Genomic DNA, 19,437 nt, shown 5'->3' with positions numbered 1-19,437 from the left:
ACACGTTGACGGGGATCATTCAAAAACTGTGTCGGAGCAACGTGCATAAAAGGAATTGATAAAAATCAATTCATGTATTCTCTACCCGACTTAGACACACCAATCACTGAGTTTCCTTGTAACACCAAATGCCTTCTTCTTTTCCATTCTTTTAGCTCTTCTTTATTTAAATCTTGCCAATGTGTGTCCCAAGCTTGGACCATAGTCATGTTATGGTGTTCACTTAGACATCTTGGCTGAGACAGTATTTGTTGTTCAAATCCAAATTGGAGTTTGACTCGATCCGTCTGATGCGTCTCAACGGTAAAGAAACATACCATATATGTTGTTGCACTCCAAACTCGACTGTCATTATAATCAGGCACTGGATATTGTATGTACGGCCTCCAAATAAACTGTTAAAAGAAATATAACTATTATAATGTATAAAATAAATTTAAATAAGTTGAATATTATAATTAATCATTCTTACATCGTTTTCTTCCATGTGTTCTATTGCAACACGGTACCCTCGTAGATGATGACGAGGATTATTTCCATAATTCATACCTCGTTTGCACCATTTTGCATATTAAAAAAAAATACCTTAAAGCGGCGTATAAATAATTTTGAGAAATATAAATTGCATTTAAATGAAAATCGTTACCTTAATGCATAAGGATGTGATGGAACCTCGTTACTAACCGGGGCTAACAAGGGTATGCGTGTGAATGCCCATACAGTTAGTAATACAACACATCCTCCTATGCTCTTGACTCCTTTATGGGTTGCCTTGCACATATGTCTATATAGTGTCGCCAGACAAGCAGAACCCCAACTGTATGTATTACATTTTTCAAGGTCTCCTACTAAAGGTAACCAAGAAGAATGCAACAAATTGTGACTCTTATCTGACATTAAAAAAGTAGCAATTAAAAGTAAAATATAAATTTTTGCATGAAGAATATTTTCTGCCTCGGTCGGGTTAGGGTTATTTTTCAGTTGTGTTAATACTGCTTCTAACCAAACTATTTTGACAGAAGCCCCATTTATATCCGAAGTTGTTGGTTCGATGCCCAAATTCTCCATGTAAACATCATTGGTTACGTTTGTTGGGCCATTAACAGCTTTACCATGGATTCGGAGACCGAGTAACATACTCACATCCTCTAGTGTGATAGTACATTCACCTGTTGGTAAATGAAAGGTATGTGTCTCTGGTCTCCATCTCTCTAACAATGCAACAATTAGTTTAGAGTCTACTTTTAGACTTGCAATCTTGGCCACACTTGCAAAACCGGCTGGTCCCAAATACGGTATTATAATCGCACTTGGTTGAATGTATGTATGCGAATGGACCCGAAACCTACCATCTTGCTGAAATTAAAATAAAAAATGGTAATGAATATTTGATGTGATATTTACATATTGAATTTGTGAAATAGATTTGAAAGAGACTTACGTATTCGACAATGTTTGTCGCCGTCCCACGGTGTGATTCGCCCATCCATAACAAAGACATTTTGGATTTGTAGAGAGTAAATATTCTGATAGCGTTCGTATTGGTTGAAAGTGAGACAAAGGAAGCTTGGAGTTTCTTTCTTAAGAATTTAAGAATACACGTTACCCCCCAAGCAAATCTATGCTTAATATCAGACAGGGATGAATCGATAAAGAGTGCATACAACAATACGGAAAATGGATGGCAGTATCCTCCATCATCACACGTCTATTGCATTAGACACATCGCGCAAAACTTCATGCGCGAGATTAAAGACAAGGATCTGCGCAAAATAGTTGTTAACATGGGTTATGCGTTAACAGAGGCAAAATTTAACTACTATCGGGGGAAAATCTGAAGAACAAACAACGACGCTTTATCATGGATAAACAACATCCCTCGGGAGAAGTGGGCAAGGGCATTTGACGGAGGGCAACGTTGGGGTCACATGACAACTAACCTAGCAGAAGCAATGAACTCGGTGCTAAAAGAAACCTGAAACCTTCCAATCACTACATTGGTCAAATCTACGTACTATCATTTAGGATCACTATTTGGTAGAAGAGGCCATCAATGGACAAAAATGTTAGCCTCTGGGCAGGTTTTCACTGATAACTGCAACAAGGGGATGGCTGAGGAAGTCATCAAAGCTAACACGCACAACGTCATGCAGTTCGATCGAGAGAGATTTTATTTCATGGTCCAAGAGAAGATTAATCATAACGACGGTCGACCAACCAAAACATTCAGCGTTGATCTGAGGAAACAACACTGTGACTGTGGGAAATTTCAGGCATTTCACTTACCTTGCTCCCATGTAATCGCAGCATGTTCGAGCATACACCAGGACTACTCCATTCACATTCCAGATGTCTTCAAAATTCTTAACATCTTCAAGGTCTATAAGGAGAGTTTTCTAGGACTTCCCCATGAGGAGAATTGGCCATAATATGAAGGATTTAGTCTTTGCCACGGCGACTCTATGAGAAGGAGGAAGAAAAGGCGCCCAAACAGCACCAGGATTAGAACCGAGATGGACGACGTTGAGAAGGAAAAGAGAAGGTGTGGAATTTGCCGTGAAATAGGACACATGCGTAGGAAATGTCCTAATGTTGCAGGACTGTCCCAGCGACCATCCGGATGATTATGTTGTTATTTTAAATATCCATCCAGATGATTATGTTGGTTTTTTAATTATTAACTACTATGCACGTAATATATATAAACCATTGTGTATTTCTAATGTCTTTTGGGAACAAACAATTATGAAATACATTTGATAATCAAAGGCTTCTGATTACAAAGTACGACCACATTAACTAAACAACAACAACAACAACCAACACAAGTGGTAATTAAAAAACTAATCAACAACAACATCCAACACAAGTGGACCTTCAACTCCTCTATTAACTTCACCACTATGTGCCGAAAACATACACTGAACATCTTCATCATTTTCTATACAATCCAGGTAATACATGTACGTATCATCGGGGCTTGCATCAGTCAACGTTATGTATGGACAACGATACTCTACTTTCCTCACCTTCATACGACGTCCGCCCAACTATCGGAAGCCAGTGTGGATGGCTGAAATCAATGTTCTGAAATTCCATTGCGGATCAAGGCAAACACTCATTTTTTCACCTTGTCCATAAAATACAAGACCCCAAACAGACATTCTGACCAAAAGAAAGGATTTTGTGATCTGAGTTACATTTCTACAAGTTCTGCTATTTATAGAAAATTAATACTTGAATACTCGGTCAATCATTGGCCGAGACAGTACAAACACAAAGCAATTGTTCGGTCATTGAAATTTTGGAGGGAAATATATCATTCCCAAAAAATTATTGAAATTTTGGAGGAAAACATATCATTTTTATTATTAATATATAAGAAAAAAATTATTTTTATTATTAATATTATAAAAAATAATCATTTTTATTATTAATATTTTAATAAAACAATATTAGAAAACTATTATTTGTATTTTATAAAGATATTATTATTATTTTTTTAAAAATTAATTATATTAATTAAATATAAAATTAATTAGAAAACTATTTAATAATAATTTTAATAAAATTATTTAATTATATAATAGTTTTTAAAATAATAAAAAATAAAAAATTTACTTCCTTCACTAGCTCGGCCAATGAATGACCGAGCCTACCTAGCACAAAATGGACTTCGCAAACTCGTCCAATAAATGAACGAGTCCAATAAATAAAAGGGGGCAGATTGAGATTTTTTTTTCAAACTGGGATATTATGAGATATTAATTTCAGATTTGGAACATTTTGAGAAAAAAGTCCCATGTTTCATTGGAATGTAAGAGCACGGTCCTACACTACATACAACATATGCAGCTACTACTCATATGTGTTCTCTGTCCAACCAAGAAAAAAGAGAAAAAGTAAGGAATCAATCCGCTATGTCTATAGGGTTTCTATCATTCCTGTCAGATACATATTCAATTTGTGGTCTCCTAAAAGGCAGTAGAAAATCATGTTCATCCAGACATTTACTAGTCTATATCAATCTTCATTCACAAGATTGAAGAATTAATATAAGATACTTCAATATATATATATATATATATATATATATATATATATATATATATATTATTTTTTTTACTCTAACAATTTTTTTTTATAATTGAATGCATAACAGTATTTCCGCCGGTTTTTATTATAACATTTTAAGATAAATTGAAAATTAATTTATCTAATTCATATATAGTTTAAATATGTAAAAGATAAATTTTCTTTTAGAATAAGAATCTGAGAGAATATTGGACTATTTTCAAGAATATCATACTTTTGACTCATTTAGCACACGAGTCTGTTGCACTTTGATATAAAGTATTTTTAATTAAATTATGAGATTTAACGGTTTATCATAAAATTGGTTTATTACATAAAAAACTAGTACAATTGTAAAAAATATAATGTTTGTTGTCATATAATTCAAGTTGTACTCAAACTCAAGTTAGTTAGGATTATGGTTTATTATGTTAGTTACTTAGTATACGAGAAATATAGTTGTATATATAAACATCATTATAATTCAGTTATATAGTTTTCAATAATAACAATTTATCAACTACTTTTCTTTCTCTCTCATTCTTTCTTTTACTCAAAGTGCCTCACGCATTAACAAATTGGTATAGAGAGCTTCTGGTTCGTGTTCTTGGTCGTGTTTTCAAGAACTTCATGTTGGTGGTCGTGTTTCCAAGGATCGTGAATCACAGTTGATGCAGAGATGAATGATACTAATGACATTCTGAATTCTCTTCCAATTCTCGACGGTAAAAATTGGAATTGATGGAGTAAGCAGGTGAAGTCTTTGTTCGATTTTCATGAAACCATAGAAGTGGTCAACAATGACATCCCTGGGCTTGCTGACAATGTAATCAATGCTCAGAGAGTCATTCACATGGATGCGAAGAAGAAAGATTGCAAAGTTGCGTATTATATTCAATCTGCAGTAGATGCAGTGAACTTTTATCGGATTTCTCATATTGAATCAGCGAAAGAGACATGGGATATTCTTGTCAAGTATTAAGAAGGAGGTGAGAAGGTTAAAGTCATCAAATTGCAGACATTACGAAGGTAATATGAATTACTGTAGATGGGAGAAGAAGAAAAGATTGCAGATTATGTCTCGAAGGTGCAGAATCTTGTCTATATCATGAAAGGTTGTGGTGAAACCCTAACTGATAATATGACAGTTAAGAAGGTAATGCGTATGTTGACCTCACACTTTGATCGCATTATCGTAGCTATTCAAGAATTCAAAAATCTCGAAATCATGACACTGGAAGATTTGGTTGGTTCCTTGGAGGCACATGAGATGAGGATTGTCGAAATGAAAGGTGTTTATGATTCGAGATAAGCACTATAGGCTCATGTTGGTGTAATCCCTAGAGGTCAATACTTTTGGTACTTGTATCGAATTATTTATTAATAATAAAAGACTTTTTCTTTATTATGTTTGTTTAATAAAGTCCCTAGAATAGCTAGTCCGTTTAATGTATCAAGTATGACTTAATCATGAGATCACATTAAACATAAGGACACTATTCTTAAAGTATCCGTAGTCGAGCTTTATTGTGAAGTGGGATAACATTAAAGCATGAAGACTATTATGTTTATAGACTGATGATCACATCTCATGGATCATGGATAAGGAGTTATCAAGTCTCAAACATAGGTATGAATATTAAGAGTAATATTTATACTGGATTGACCCGCTATGAGAATACTATATAGAATGTTATGCAAAGTGTCATAAGTTATTCTCATGGTGATAATGGTGTATACCACTCTTCGACCTGAAACCACTATGGACCCTAAATGTAGAGTCGAGTGCTTTATTGTTGATCCAATGTTGTCCGTAACTGGATAACCATAAAGACAGTTGATGGGTACTCCACAAAGCATGCTAAGGGACATGAGTGACCTAGATGGAATTTGCCCATCCTGCGTAACAAGATAAATGTCTATGGGCCCAATATTGAACTGGACAGGGATGACACGGTCTATGCCTTGTGTTCAATATAGACATAAGGGCAAAAGGGTAATTATACACATAATTATTATCACAGAAGGATTTGTCAGATCACATGACATTTTCGTGACTTGGGTAGCAGTGATGTGTTGCTAGATACCGCTCACTGTTTATTATGTTAAATGCGTGATTTAATATAATTGCCAACGTCGCAAAAACCTACAGGATCACACACAAAGGACGAATTGATGAGAGATAGAGTAACTAAGGAACACCGTAAGGTACAATGTACTTAAATGGTAAGGTACCACACGCTTAAGTGATTTTGGGCATATTATAAGATATGGGCCAAAATACACTTAAGTGGGCTTTTTAGCTTGAAGCCCACACAAGTGGTTCTATAAATAGAACCCTTGGGTAGAAGCATTGTCACTCTTGCATTTCGTTTCTCTCTCTCACTCACTCAAAGCCTTCATTCGTAGCAGCTAGCACTGAGATTGAAGGAATCCGTTCGTGTGGACTGAGTAAAGGCGTTGTCATCGTTCAATGTTCGTGATCGCCATAAGAGGTAACGATTCTATCACTGATCATGCTCATTCGTAAGGATCATTAAAGGAGAAATTTTAAATTCCGCTGCGTTTTGGATCGCCATTCTCCTTCAGTGGTATCAGAGCCACTTACGAAACCATGAATCTGATAACTGTTTATTTTCTGTATTAATCCGATTAAAGACAGAATGAATCAAAGATTAAATTGAGATCGATCAAGTTATATATATGATATAAGTAATCCTGATGCAAAATACATTATATATGATATAACGTTCTTGTTTCGTTCATTCAAACACTCAATGGTTGTTTTCCTTTGAGCGATCAATGGTCGTTTGCTTCTTGATCCGACATTAGTATGGTGAAGCAATGACGTATTGATCAATCATACCGAATCAACAATCGAGATGTGTTTGACGGTCTGAAATTGGTGCATCAGGGTTAGTGACGGCACAAGGGTTGTGTTGTCAGAGAGTTATGCGATTGGGGTTGTGACTGCACAAGAGTTGTGCTTTCTAACAAATTTTCGTACAGTGTTAACCGGTTAACGTATTTGGTTAACCGGTTAACGCAAAACAGAATACAAATTATGAACAGATTTTCAAACAGTGTTAACCGGTTAACGCATATGGTTAACCGGTTAACGCAAGGCAAAATTCACCCGTTCGGCTAACTCTGCGTAATGTGATCGGTCGTCGAGATTTAATTTGGTTTTAATTGATTAAAAGAATTAAAATTGATAATAATAATAATGTGTTTATTATTGTCTTGTGGTATCGGTTATGGCCTTAGTTTTCCTTTATTTTGTTTTGGGTTTTAAAATACGACCTGCGTGTCGTGCCTCTCTTTTAATCTCTCAATGTAACTTCTTTTCTCATCTCACTCCCTCGTATGTAAAACGAGTTTCTTTATGTAATGTAATGATATGAAGAAAGCAAAGAAGTCAATGCCAAAGGAGGACAACCTTGAAGATCTTGCTTGGAGAAGCTTAGATCGTTATTAGGTTAGCGTAGGTTCTCTCATTGACTTGGGAGAACAATTGCGCTAGGGGCCATAACTGTTTCATTATGTATGTATGTATGTTGATGCATGTGAATGTATGTTGATGCATGTGAGAGACGATTTATATGATAAATAAGCCGGTGAGATCAGAAAAAATTGCAATTCCCTCAAATTAAATATTAAGTTTATGCTTTCCAAGTTTTAACACTCATCAAGACTAGTATCGGATAATGTAGGTTTCGCCTACGCGAGGTGCATGTTCTATATTAGTAAGGTGCGATGGGATAATTGTAATATCCAATTGTTAAAACAATGGGTCAAACTTGACTAAACAAATTATAATAAGATTATATATGTTTAGAAGCAAGAGTTGGATATTATCCATGTGATGGATTGGAATAAGGAGTTATTCACCCAACTAAAATATTCGAGAGTTGTATTAGATACAATTGGGAGGAGTTCTTACCTAAATAACTTAGTTTTGTGTAATCCTCCTACGCGAACTTAGAACGAAGTGAAATATGGATCTCGACCCACTAGAAAATCTTCCAACGGGATTTCCCGAATCAAATGATGAGGGTCATTTGTTTTGAGTAAAATAGTGGGAGCATATTTAATTAAAGGCCTAATTAAATATGTCAATGATACTTATGTTTTCATTAATTCTTATGTAGATTACCATGACAACAAACACCTCTAACAACATCTTGCGATCAATCCTTGACAAAGAAAAATTGTCTGGGATAAATTTTCTGGATTGGCACCGAAACCTGAGGATTATCCTCAAACATGATAAAAAGCTGTATGTCTTGGAGAAACTTGTTCCTGAAGAGGAACCTCCTAGTTCTGCACCTAAGGCAGACATAGATGCTTATAAGAAGCATGTCGATGATGCCAATGAAACTGCTTGTCTCATGCTAGCTACCATGAACTCAGAATTGCAAAAGCAACATGAGAACATGGCAGCGTTCGATATGATCGAACACCTGAAGATGCTCTATCAAGAGCAAGCAAGGCATGAAAGGTTTGAAGTTTCAAAAGCCCTTTTTCAAGGCAAGTTAGCTGAGGGAGCCCCTGTAGGTCCCCATGTGCTCAAGATGATTGGGTATGTGGAAAACCTTGAGAGATTGGGTTTTCCCCTCGGAAAGGAACTTGCGACTGATTTGATCTTGCAATCGTTGCCATATAGATTCAGTCAATTTGTCCTAAATTTCAATATGAATGATATGGACAAATCTCGTCCTGAACTGCTCGCCATGTTAAGAACTGCTGAGCAGAATCTGAAGTCAAAAGGGAAGTCCATTCTGATGATCGGAAATGGAAAGAGACAGAACAAAAGACCCACTAAGCAGGGTGATAAAGGGAAAGGCAAGGAAGTTGCCAAACCCAAACCCACCGTTGCTGCTTTAAAGCCTAGTGGAGGCATAGCAAAAGAAGGCATCTGCTTCCATTGCGGTAAGACCGGACATTGGAAGAGAAACTGCCCAAAGTACCTGGAAGATAAGAAGAATGGAGTAGAGACTTCAACTTCAGGTATTTTTGTTATTGAAATTAATTTATCTACTTCTGCATCATGGGTATTAGATACTGGATGCGGTTCTCACATTTGTACCAATGTGCAGGGACTAAAAAGGAGTAGAGATTTGGCAAAAGGTGAAGTCGAACTACGAGTTGGCAATTGAGCAAAGGTTGCTGCTTTAGCCATAGGAACTTATGTATTGACTTTACCTAGTGGTTTAATAATCCAGTTAGAGAACTGTTATTATGTACCTGCAATTAGCAGGAATATTATTTCCGTTTCTTGTTTGGACAAGTTTGGTTTTTCATTTATAATAAAGAACAATTGTTGCTCAATTTATTTGAATGATATATTCTATGCTACTGCACAAATGAACAATGGACTATATGTCCTTGATCTTGAAATGCCTATTTATAACATTACTACTAAAAGGATGAAACCTAATGAGTTAAATCCAACTTACCTTTGGCATTGTCGATTAGGCCACATAAATGAGAAACGCATTTCCAAACTCCATAAAGATGGACTCTTGGATTCTTTTGATTATGAATCATATGAGACATGCAGATCTTGTTTAATTGGAAAGATGACAAAGTCTCCATTCACAGGAAAAAGTGAAAGAGCTAATGATCTTTTGGCCCTCATACATACTGATGTATGTGGACCACTGAACATACCAGCCAGAGGAGGTTTTCAGTACTTTATCACATTCACTGATGATTTAAGTAGATATGGTTATGTGTATTTAATGAAACACAAATCAGAGTCCTTTGAAAAGTTCAAGGAATTCAAGAATGAAGTACAAAACCAACTAGGTAAGAATATTAAAACTCTTCGATCAGATCGAGATGGTGAGTATTTAAGCCTAGAGTTTGATGACCATCTGAAAGAGTGTGGGATCCTATCCCAACTTACTCCTCCTGGAACACCCCAATGGAATGGTGTATCTGAGAGAAGAAATCGAACCCTGTTGGACATGGTCCGATCCATGATGAGTCACGCCGATCTTCCAATAGAAAGGTGGAAGAAAAAGGTGGAACTCTCTCCCCATTATTGACTCGATAGATCTTGGGTTTTTATCTCGATGCTTCAACCATGTAATGGGAGCAAGGAGAGGACTCACTGAATAGTAGGGGATAGGCTACTTATCCCTTTGATCTACCAATTGCCTTACTTGAAGGACTTTTCCTGCTTGGGACAATTTTAAACACACACAAGCATTGTCTCTTAAGGAGGACTTCAGACAGTTTGCCCGGTCAAATAACAGACCGGGTCTCCAGACTACATGAAGAAGAAGTAATTATACCTCAAAGCAAATGCTAAATAGCAAAGCAAGCAAGTTCAAAGAACTTTAGGCAACTAAAGTACCTGAAAAAGTCAAACTTATTAGTAAACAAGTCAACAGTTCAAATCAAAGGAAATGGATAAACAACAGTCAACCATAAACAGAGGTGCCAAGGCACAAAGCCAAACTCATATGAGTCACACCTACAAAACAAGGGTTAGCACAATATATATAATCTGACTCAATCAAATTTGAATGACCTTTGAGGCATTGGTGCTTAACCTGAAACAATAGCTCAATGGTAAGCTCAAAAGACCACTAGGACTAGCCTAGGGTCAAGGATGAAAGAAAAAGTCAAAACAGCAAAGAAAAGTCAACCAAAGTCAAGGTCAAACATTTAGTAAGCAATCACAATTGGGCCCACATTCAAATCATGCATCATTGTCATTTCATACACAAAAGAATGCAAAGCAAGGCAAAAGAAGCATACAAAAGGTCAACAGCAAGACCTCATTCAAAACAAAGCATAAACAATTCCAAAAATCATGAAATAATTCACACTCAATCACAATCCATAATATAGCATGCATATTAAATTTCAGCTCAATTGGATCATGGGAAGATAGTCAAATAAAATCAGGAAGTCAACATATTTTCATGTATGCACAATGAAGGTCAACAAACATGGGTCAACTTCAAAAAATCATATCAAATTGAAAACAGATGAGAAATGAATGAGATTAACACCAATGCAAAGCTCAAGATGTCTAGTATGCACATATGAAATTTCATGATCATACAATATGATATGAGGATTTCCCAAATGAAATGGCAATGTGTAGCACAAAAAGTCAACATTTGACTAGGCAGGGAAGAAAATTCACAATCAAATGGAAAACAGCAAGATTAAATCCAAGAAAATTCATACACAAACTAGACATGTGATAGATGGTTCATGCAAAATTTTGGATTATTTGGAGGCCAGGAAGTGTGTGAACAAAAATCATGAAAATGCATATCATTCATGTAGCACCAAATGTAACACATCACTTCAAAAATTTGTAACTCACAAACCACATATGAGAAATGTATAAACTCTACATGGAAACAAAGGTGAATGTGTCTAGTTTCACCACAAAACATTTCAGGCTCATTGGATACATCATGACAATTTCACAATTGAAATGGCTAAGGGTGTCAAATATGCATACATGTTAAGAAACCAATTACCATTTAAAATCCAGCCAATGAAAAATTAATTAAAAATCATAATCAAATACTAGACATCCATGTGAAGATGATGGAAAAAATGGCATGATTTTTGGATGAAAAATGAAGGAGAAATGAATTGTTGAAGTTGAGTGAATAATTGAATGAAACATGAACAAGTAACATGGCAAAGATGGTCAAACAAGGGTCAACAGTGGCATAATGGTAATTCAGCGCCTCATTAAACCAAACTCTGCGTTTTGGCAAACAAAATGAAATGTTCTCATTGGCTGTTGCCAATGGAACAGTACTCGGGCCAATGGCAGCTCAAATTTTCTGGATTTTTAAAACCCTAGGGTTTATGCAGCAGCCAACAAATTCAACTTCATAATTCATCATCAACATGCGACATCCAAACAGCATGGCAGTGGGAAATGGTTCATGTAACCACAAACAAAAAACAGCAGCCAACACTCATGCATACATGAAACAAGATTTCTGGAAAAAATACAAGAGTTTATCACAACAGCATGCCTCATGTTCATCTACAGTGTTCATCATCAAACAAACAATTTCAACTGGAATCATTCTCACAGCATGGCAAACAGCATGTCTGTCACGCAACCACAACATAAACAACAAACCAAAACAAACAATGAGAAATTTTCTGGGCAGCTTAAAGTTTCAAAAATAACAGCAAGCATTCATCATCTTCATGAACTCGAAAATCTCAACATGCCCAAAACAACAAATTAATCATAGCAATAGCATCAACAAACATTAAGCAACACAAATCCAACAGTGGTTTTCATTGAATCAACAACATATGAGCAAATCGATGGAAAATAAATTTGAGCATAAAAAATGAAATCCATATTTCTCTCAGCATAACCAACCAAATAACATGATATAAGCAGCAATGAACTCAGTGATGCATATTCTACCAGAAACACACCATGGATTGGAGAAAAAGGAAGGTCGAAAAACTTACTTGACTTGAAGAAAATCGAGATGCAGTGGTTCTTTGATGGATATGAGTGCAAACAGATGCTCACAATGCTTGGTAATGAAGGATGATGAAGCTTTTTCAACTTAAGAATGCTTGGAACTCTTCACAGCTCGAAATGCCATTATTGGTTCTTGAAGAAAACAGAACAAAAAGCCATGCTCCAGTTGGTATTTTGTGCTTGCAAATGACTCAAAAAGAGGTCTAAAGCAAGGAAGAAGCAAGAGTGCTTGTGGTCTCGTGAGGCTTGGAGCAGAAAATTCTCAAATGCCAAGAATGCAAGAATGAGAGAGTGAGTGTTTTTTCGTGGAGGCTGCTGTAGCTACTAGGGTTTAGTTGTGCAGAAAATAAGGTTATATACATCTGTTTAATGTTGATTAATGAAGTGCTAAACAAGATTAGTTCAAATGAAGCATTTTTGTCATTTTGCTAACTTTCACCAACTTGGCAATAGGGTGTGAGTCTGCACGAAATGTGCTTTGTAACATGCTACAAATGACCATTACTCTTGCTGTTTTGTGTTTCCTTATGGAGTGGTAAGCTTGTTTTGTTTAAAAGGACCAAAATGCATCATTTGCCAATTTTCAAAATATGCACATGGAGGTATAAGTTCTGCATGATTTGGGCCTTAAAACATGTCTCAAATAACACACCAAACATTTCCCAATTGGCCAAATGGTGTGAAAAGCCTTAATTCAAAAAGTCAATGGTTGGTCAAACTTGAAATGAATAAAGTCAAGGCCAAAAATGCCATTTTGATTGGCAAGGTTTTGGAGGATGAAATTTATATTTTTGGAAAGAGGAGGAAAAATGTGGTTTGTAGAAAAAAACCCCACCAAATTTGGCCTTATGGTTCATGAGATATGGCTCTTTGAAGTTCACAAATTTTTGAAATTTGAATTGATCATATCTTGCAAACCATCCATGGGATTTGAGAGTTCTTGGACTTTTTGAAAATGGGAGAACAAGATCTTCAACTTTCATGTTGGGCAAAAATTCATTTGAAGCTTGTATCATAATGTAAGTTTAAGATCAAGAAGTTTCCATTTTTGGCAGTTAAAATTACAGGTCCGCTTTCTATTTTGGGAAATTTCTGATTTTGCTTGATTTTCTTCCATGATGAGGTTGGACATGATATATGAGGCTTGTATAAGCATGAATGAGCTCCTTCAAATCAATTCCATCCATCAAATCACTGATTAAATCCACAGTTGACCAAGTTTGACTTTCTGTTGACTTTTCTAGGGTTTTGCATGACTGGAGCATTTCTGATGAATTCCAAACCCTAATTCCTTGAGAACTTGATTTCAAATGATGTCCCAAGTTGTATGAACTCTTGATTATGGGTCATGGTGCCCAAATTCTGCAAGAATGGCCACCATCCATTGCTTTGACTGACTGTTGACTGTCTTTGACCTAATTGGCTGATGATTGCTTCAGCTGCAAGTAACAAGGTTAAACTGACAATATTTTTGTACTTTTTGGTTAGTAAACATATGAAAGGCAAAGATATACAAATGCAAAGTATGCTTGGTGATCAAGAACCAACTCACAAGGCAACCAACCCACTAGGAGGGAAGCTAGGGCATGCAATGATCCTTAAGGCCATGATATGATATGATATGGGCCATGAGGGATCTTAGGGCCCAAAATTGGGGTCTTACAGGATTTTACTTGCTATCGCTGCATATCATGATTATGAAATATGGCAGATGGATGTCAAAACTGCTTTCCTTAATGGGAATCTTCTTGAGGATGGCCTCGACTCTGGTGACCATTTCCCAAGAACTCAGTCGAGGCCTCTCCTCCGAGACGCGTTTATGTTAGCTCTGGTGGGCGCATTCTCGCTGATCAACCCGAGGACCCCAAAACTGGGAACTTGCTATTAGGATGTCCTGTTGAGGGGAGTCAGTGGAGGGCTTTTATCCCGTAATAATGCCAAACCTTCAGTGGTAAACGTATTATTCTCGACTGAAGGGCTGAAATTGACAAACTTCTGTTCTTAGAACCTACCAGTGAGGGGCGGGCTAAATTCAGGAAACCTTAACCTTCAACCAACCCGGTTTTCTGGAGCAGAGCTTTGATCTTGTATTATATTCCTCAGTGGGTTTCTCTCCAGGCAGTGCAACCTGACAGATGTTCAAGCGGATCCAGCAATCCTGATTGACATGCCTTTGCATTGCATAACATCATCTGGATATTTGCATCCAACATCTCATGCTTATTCATTTGTAGGGTATTCCCTTTTTAAGGGGGGTGCTTTGAAATTGAATAAGCAGTGCATTGCATACCATGCATACTAACCCTTGTTTGTTTTGTAGGTGTCACCGCAGTGTCTAATGTTTGTTCCCTGTCTCAGGCATTATTGGTCCCAAGCGAGTCCACAAGTACCCGACCAAGGAAAATCGTCCGCAACTAGCGATGGACCAAGTACAGAAAGAGCTGGCTGATATGCATGAAAGGATGGATCAGTTCATGACATTGATGACTGGTATGGCAGAAGGCCAGGAAAAGCTGAGGGAATTGGTTGAGCAACCGAGGCCCGATCCAGAGGTAGAAATACCGAATGGTGAGGGAAACCCTGGTAACCATGGGAACGCTGATAACCCTGTGAATACTGGTAACGCGGGTAACGCAAATGCTGATGGAAACCCGGGTAATGTTGGAAACACAGGGAATGTTGGAAATGGTATTGGCGGAAGGTACAATGTAAATCAAGGAATTCGGATTAACGGGCGCCCCGTTACTGAAGATTATCAGTATGATCAATTCTCTTTGCACGACGAAGCCCATGAGACCACTCGCCGTATGGATGAGCTTGCTGAGAAGCTCAAATCTTTGGAGTCTCAAAATTCCTTAGGTTTTGATGTCACAAATCTTGGTCTGGTTCAGAGAGTAAGGATTCCTCACAAGGTCAAACCCCCTACTTTTGAGAAATACAACGGGGCTTCTTGCCCACGCACTCATCTCCAATCTTATTTGGGAAGGTTGGGAGCTCACACAGAAGATGAAAAGCTGTGGATGTACTATTTTGAAGACAGTCTAACTAGAGCTTCTCGTGAATGGTATTCTCATTTGTCTTGTACTACCATCAAGAGCTGGAAAGACTTGGCAGAGGCTTTTGTCAAGCAATATCAATACAACTTGGACATGGCTCCAAATCGGACCTTGTTACAAGGAATGTCTCAGACCGCCAAGGAGACCTTTAGAGAATATGCTCAGCATTGAAGATAAATTGTTGCGTCCGTCCAACCCCCTATGTCTGAAAGGGAAATGGCGGACATGTTCATGAACACTCTTCAAGGCAATTATATTGAGAGATTGGCTGCTTGCCCGTCAATCAGCTTTGCAGAGATAGTAATTGCTGGAGAAAGAATCGAGAGTCTGTTGAAGATGGGTCAAATTCAAGACAATAGTGTTTCCAGCTCATCAGGTCCCAAGAAACCGTTTGCTGGTAACGGTCAGCGAAGAAGAGAAGGCGAGACAAGCGTTGCGTATGCCGGCAGAGGCAGGGGCAGAGGACGCCTTATTATTATCAAGATCAAGTGGCCGCAGTCACTATTCCAAAACCTGCTCCTCAACAGCAACAACTACCGCAGTATCATCTGCAACAACAACCCAGGTACAATAATCAACAACAAGGAGGTAATCCGGGTCAGCAGAGACACTATCAACAACGTCCAAGGCAGACGGACCGGGTCATTGAGTCAATCCCAATGCCTTATTCTGTATTACTTCCCAAGCTGATTGACCTGAATCTGGTCACGTTAAGAACTCTGGCCCCGCCAGTCGATCTCAATAATTTTCCTAGGGGTTATGATGTCAACGCCAGATGTGTTTTTCACTCCAACGCACCTGGCCATACTACAGATAATTGCAAGGCTCTCCAGCTAAAGGTACAAGATCTGAGAGATGCCCATGCTATCAATTTCTCCCCGGTGCCTAATGTTATCCAAAACCCGATGCCAGCCCATGGCGGGAAGAGGATTAATGATGTTGATAGCGGGGAAACTTTGAATTTGGTTTCTGATGTGACTAAAGTGAAGACTTAGCTATCGGTGGTTAAAGACCGACTTTTGAAAGGACAGATTTTCCCGGGCTGTGGGGAAGAGTGCAAAAATTGTCAAGCTGCCGAGAACGGATGTGACAGTTTGAGAAAGGGTATTCAGCGACTGATAGATTAAGGTTGTCTTCAGTTCGATCAGACCCGTCCAGTGAAGAATGATGTGTCGATAGTGACGATTTATTTCACTCCTGAAGAAATATATGTTCCCGAGAGACCCGCTCCGACAATAATATATTACCCAGAAAGTACAGCATCAGCAACGGTGAACATCGAAAGTCCAGCACCAGTTACAATTTACTCTGATAGCCCTCAACCGGCTTTGGTTAGTCCGGTCACCATCACGGTACCAGGACCTATTCCGTATGAGAAAGACAGTGTTATCCCGTGGCACTATGGGGCTGATATCTACTTCCAGGGGCGGAAAGTTAACGATGAAGACACTGACACGGGTAGCTCCGGTGTATACAATGTTGGAGGGGTTGGTGGCTTCACTCGCAGTGGACGCCTATTTGCACCATCAAAATTGTGCACGAATACTGAAGCTAAGGCAGCTGCCAAGGCTAAAGGAAAACAGGTAGCCGCCGAAGAGGTTACTACTGAGGAAGCTCCTCCTAAGACCGCATTCGAGAAAGAAGTGGATGAGTTTATGAGGATTATCAAGAAAAGTGACTACAAGGTAGTCGACCAGCTAAATCAGACACCCTCAAAGATCTCCATTCTCTCGCTACTGATGTGCTCTGAGGCGCACAGAGCAGCCTTGTTGAAAGTACTGAATATGGCCTATGTTCCACCAGAGATAACCGTTAACCAGTTGGAGTCGGTGGTTTCAAATGTAAACGCTAGCCATGGTCTAGGTTTCACCGACTACGACCTGACATCTGAGGGAAGAAATCACAACAAAGCCTTGCATATCACAATGGAATGCAAAGGGGCGGTGCTTTCCCATGTTTTGGTTGATACAGGCTCTTCTCTGATGTTCTTCCAAAGAAGGCCTTAATGAAGTTGGATTGCGATGGCATCATCCTGAAGCCAAGTGATTTAGTTGTGAGGGCTTTTGATGGCTCTAAGAGATCTGTCTTTGGCGAAGTTGAGTTGCCAGTTAAGATTGGAACGCAGGTGTTCAAGAGCACCTTTCATGTGATGGATATCCAGCCTGCCTATAGTTGTCTGCTAGGTCGGCCCTGGATTCATGCTGCCGGTGCTGTTACTTCTACTCTCCACCAGAAGCTCAAATATGAACTAGAAGGTCAGGTCGTCACTGTCTGTGGTGAAGAGGATATTTTTGTTAGCCACCTGTCTACATTTAAGTATGTGGAGATGCATGAGATGCTGTGTCAGGGCTTCGAAGCCATAAACATCAGTGAGGTTGCGCCCGAAGCTGTCTTTTCACCTAAGTCCGAGAAGGTCGGGACTTCTATCTCTTCATATAAGCAAGCTGTTGAAGTGGTTAAAGCTGGTAATGCCCAAGGCTGGGGCAAATTTGTGGAGCCAATCATCAAAGAAGACAAGTTTGGAGTGGGGTATACTCCGGGGTCTCAGAAGAACGAAGCCGATACTTTCCCCAGCGGGGGTTTTGTTTCTCCCCACATCATCAATGCTGCGGATGAAGACAAGGCTGACAGCGACTGTGACTTAGATAGCTGGATTCGCCCGTGTGTCCCGGGAGAAAAGCTCAACAATTGGTCGTCTGAAAAAGTCGTCCGGGTTACTCTACTGAAAGAGTAACTTTTATTGTTTTCCTTTTATTACATGCATAATAAAGTCTTACACTTTGCCCAAGGTGTAGTAACTCATCTGTAGGGCCACCCATTTAGTTACATTTCGCAATTATTTTCATCATCAATAAAGGACAGCTTTTGCAAACAATTTTGTGTTCTCTTTCTTTCAACTATTTTACTTTTACAAAGAATGGCAATGTTTCTCTTTCGTTTTTCTTTCCAAAAATCTCTCGTTCTAAGGTAAAGCATGATCCTCCATCATGCAGAGCCGATCACTCGGATCTCACTGCTATCGACACTGCTATGGCCAAGTATGACTTCGACAATCCTATCTATCAAGCCGAAGAAGAGGTTGAGGAAGATTGTGAATTGCCTGAAGAGTTAGCCAGGTTGTTAAAACAGGAGGACCGAGCTATTACACCTTATCAGGGGGTGATTGAGACCGTCAATATTGGTACCGAAGACGACAAGAAAGAGATCAAGATCGGGGCCAATCTACAGGCCGAGGAGAAAGAACAGTTGATCAGTTTTCTTCGTGAGTACGTCGACATCTTTTCTTGGTCCTATCAAGATATGCCAGGTTTGGATACAGACATCGTTGTGCACAGGTGTCGCATCGCGAAAAACAACCGGCGGAAAAAAACAAGTTTACAGAGCCGCCATCGACGCTATTCATCCTATGACGGAAAGGAAGCGCATGACTAACCTAAGAAATAGGAAAGGAACGGTCTTACGACCAGAGATTACAAGGTACGGGAGTCGGTTACGCAAGGGGAAGGTATTAGCACCCCTCACGTCCGTCGTACTCGACGGGATCCACGCTCAAAAGAATAGGAAAAGGTTGCTAATAAACTGCTCAAAGAGAATGCACACACTGGAATAATAACACAGGTGAAGGAAGATGGAGGAAGTGAACTCGGCAGGATGTCGCATCCTGGGCCTACATAGTTTGTCCGAAACAAACATCAGAGTCGACGTAGTTCGGGGAAATGGGAAACATGCTCGCTAGGACATCGCATCCTATGCCTACGTATCTTCTCTATCCAGAGAAAGAATCAGAGCACTCGTAGCTCGGCTAACGCG

The 19,437-nt window shown here is 38.7% G+C and overlaps 1 pseudogene; it reads left to right on the top strand.

Annotated features, from left to right (window-relative positions):
• Positions 1-4,927: 4,927 nt before the first annotated feature.
• LOC127102272 (ACT domain-containing protein ACR8-like) overlaps positions 4,928-19,437 on the top strand; it is a 61,658-nt pseudogene continuing 47,148 nt past the window's right edge.

The sequence above is a fragment of the Lathyrus oleraceus genome, chromosome 1, assembly GCF_024323335.1.
Source record: "Lathyrus oleraceus cultivar Zhongwan6 chromosome 1, CAAS_Psat_ZW6_1.0, whole genome shotgun sequence".
NCBI lineage: Eukaryota > Viridiplantae > Streptophyta > Magnoliopsida > Fabales > Fabaceae > Lathyrus > Lathyrus oleraceus.
Note: the sequence above shows the minus strand (reverse complement) of the source record. Positions and strands in the feature narration are given on the sequence as shown.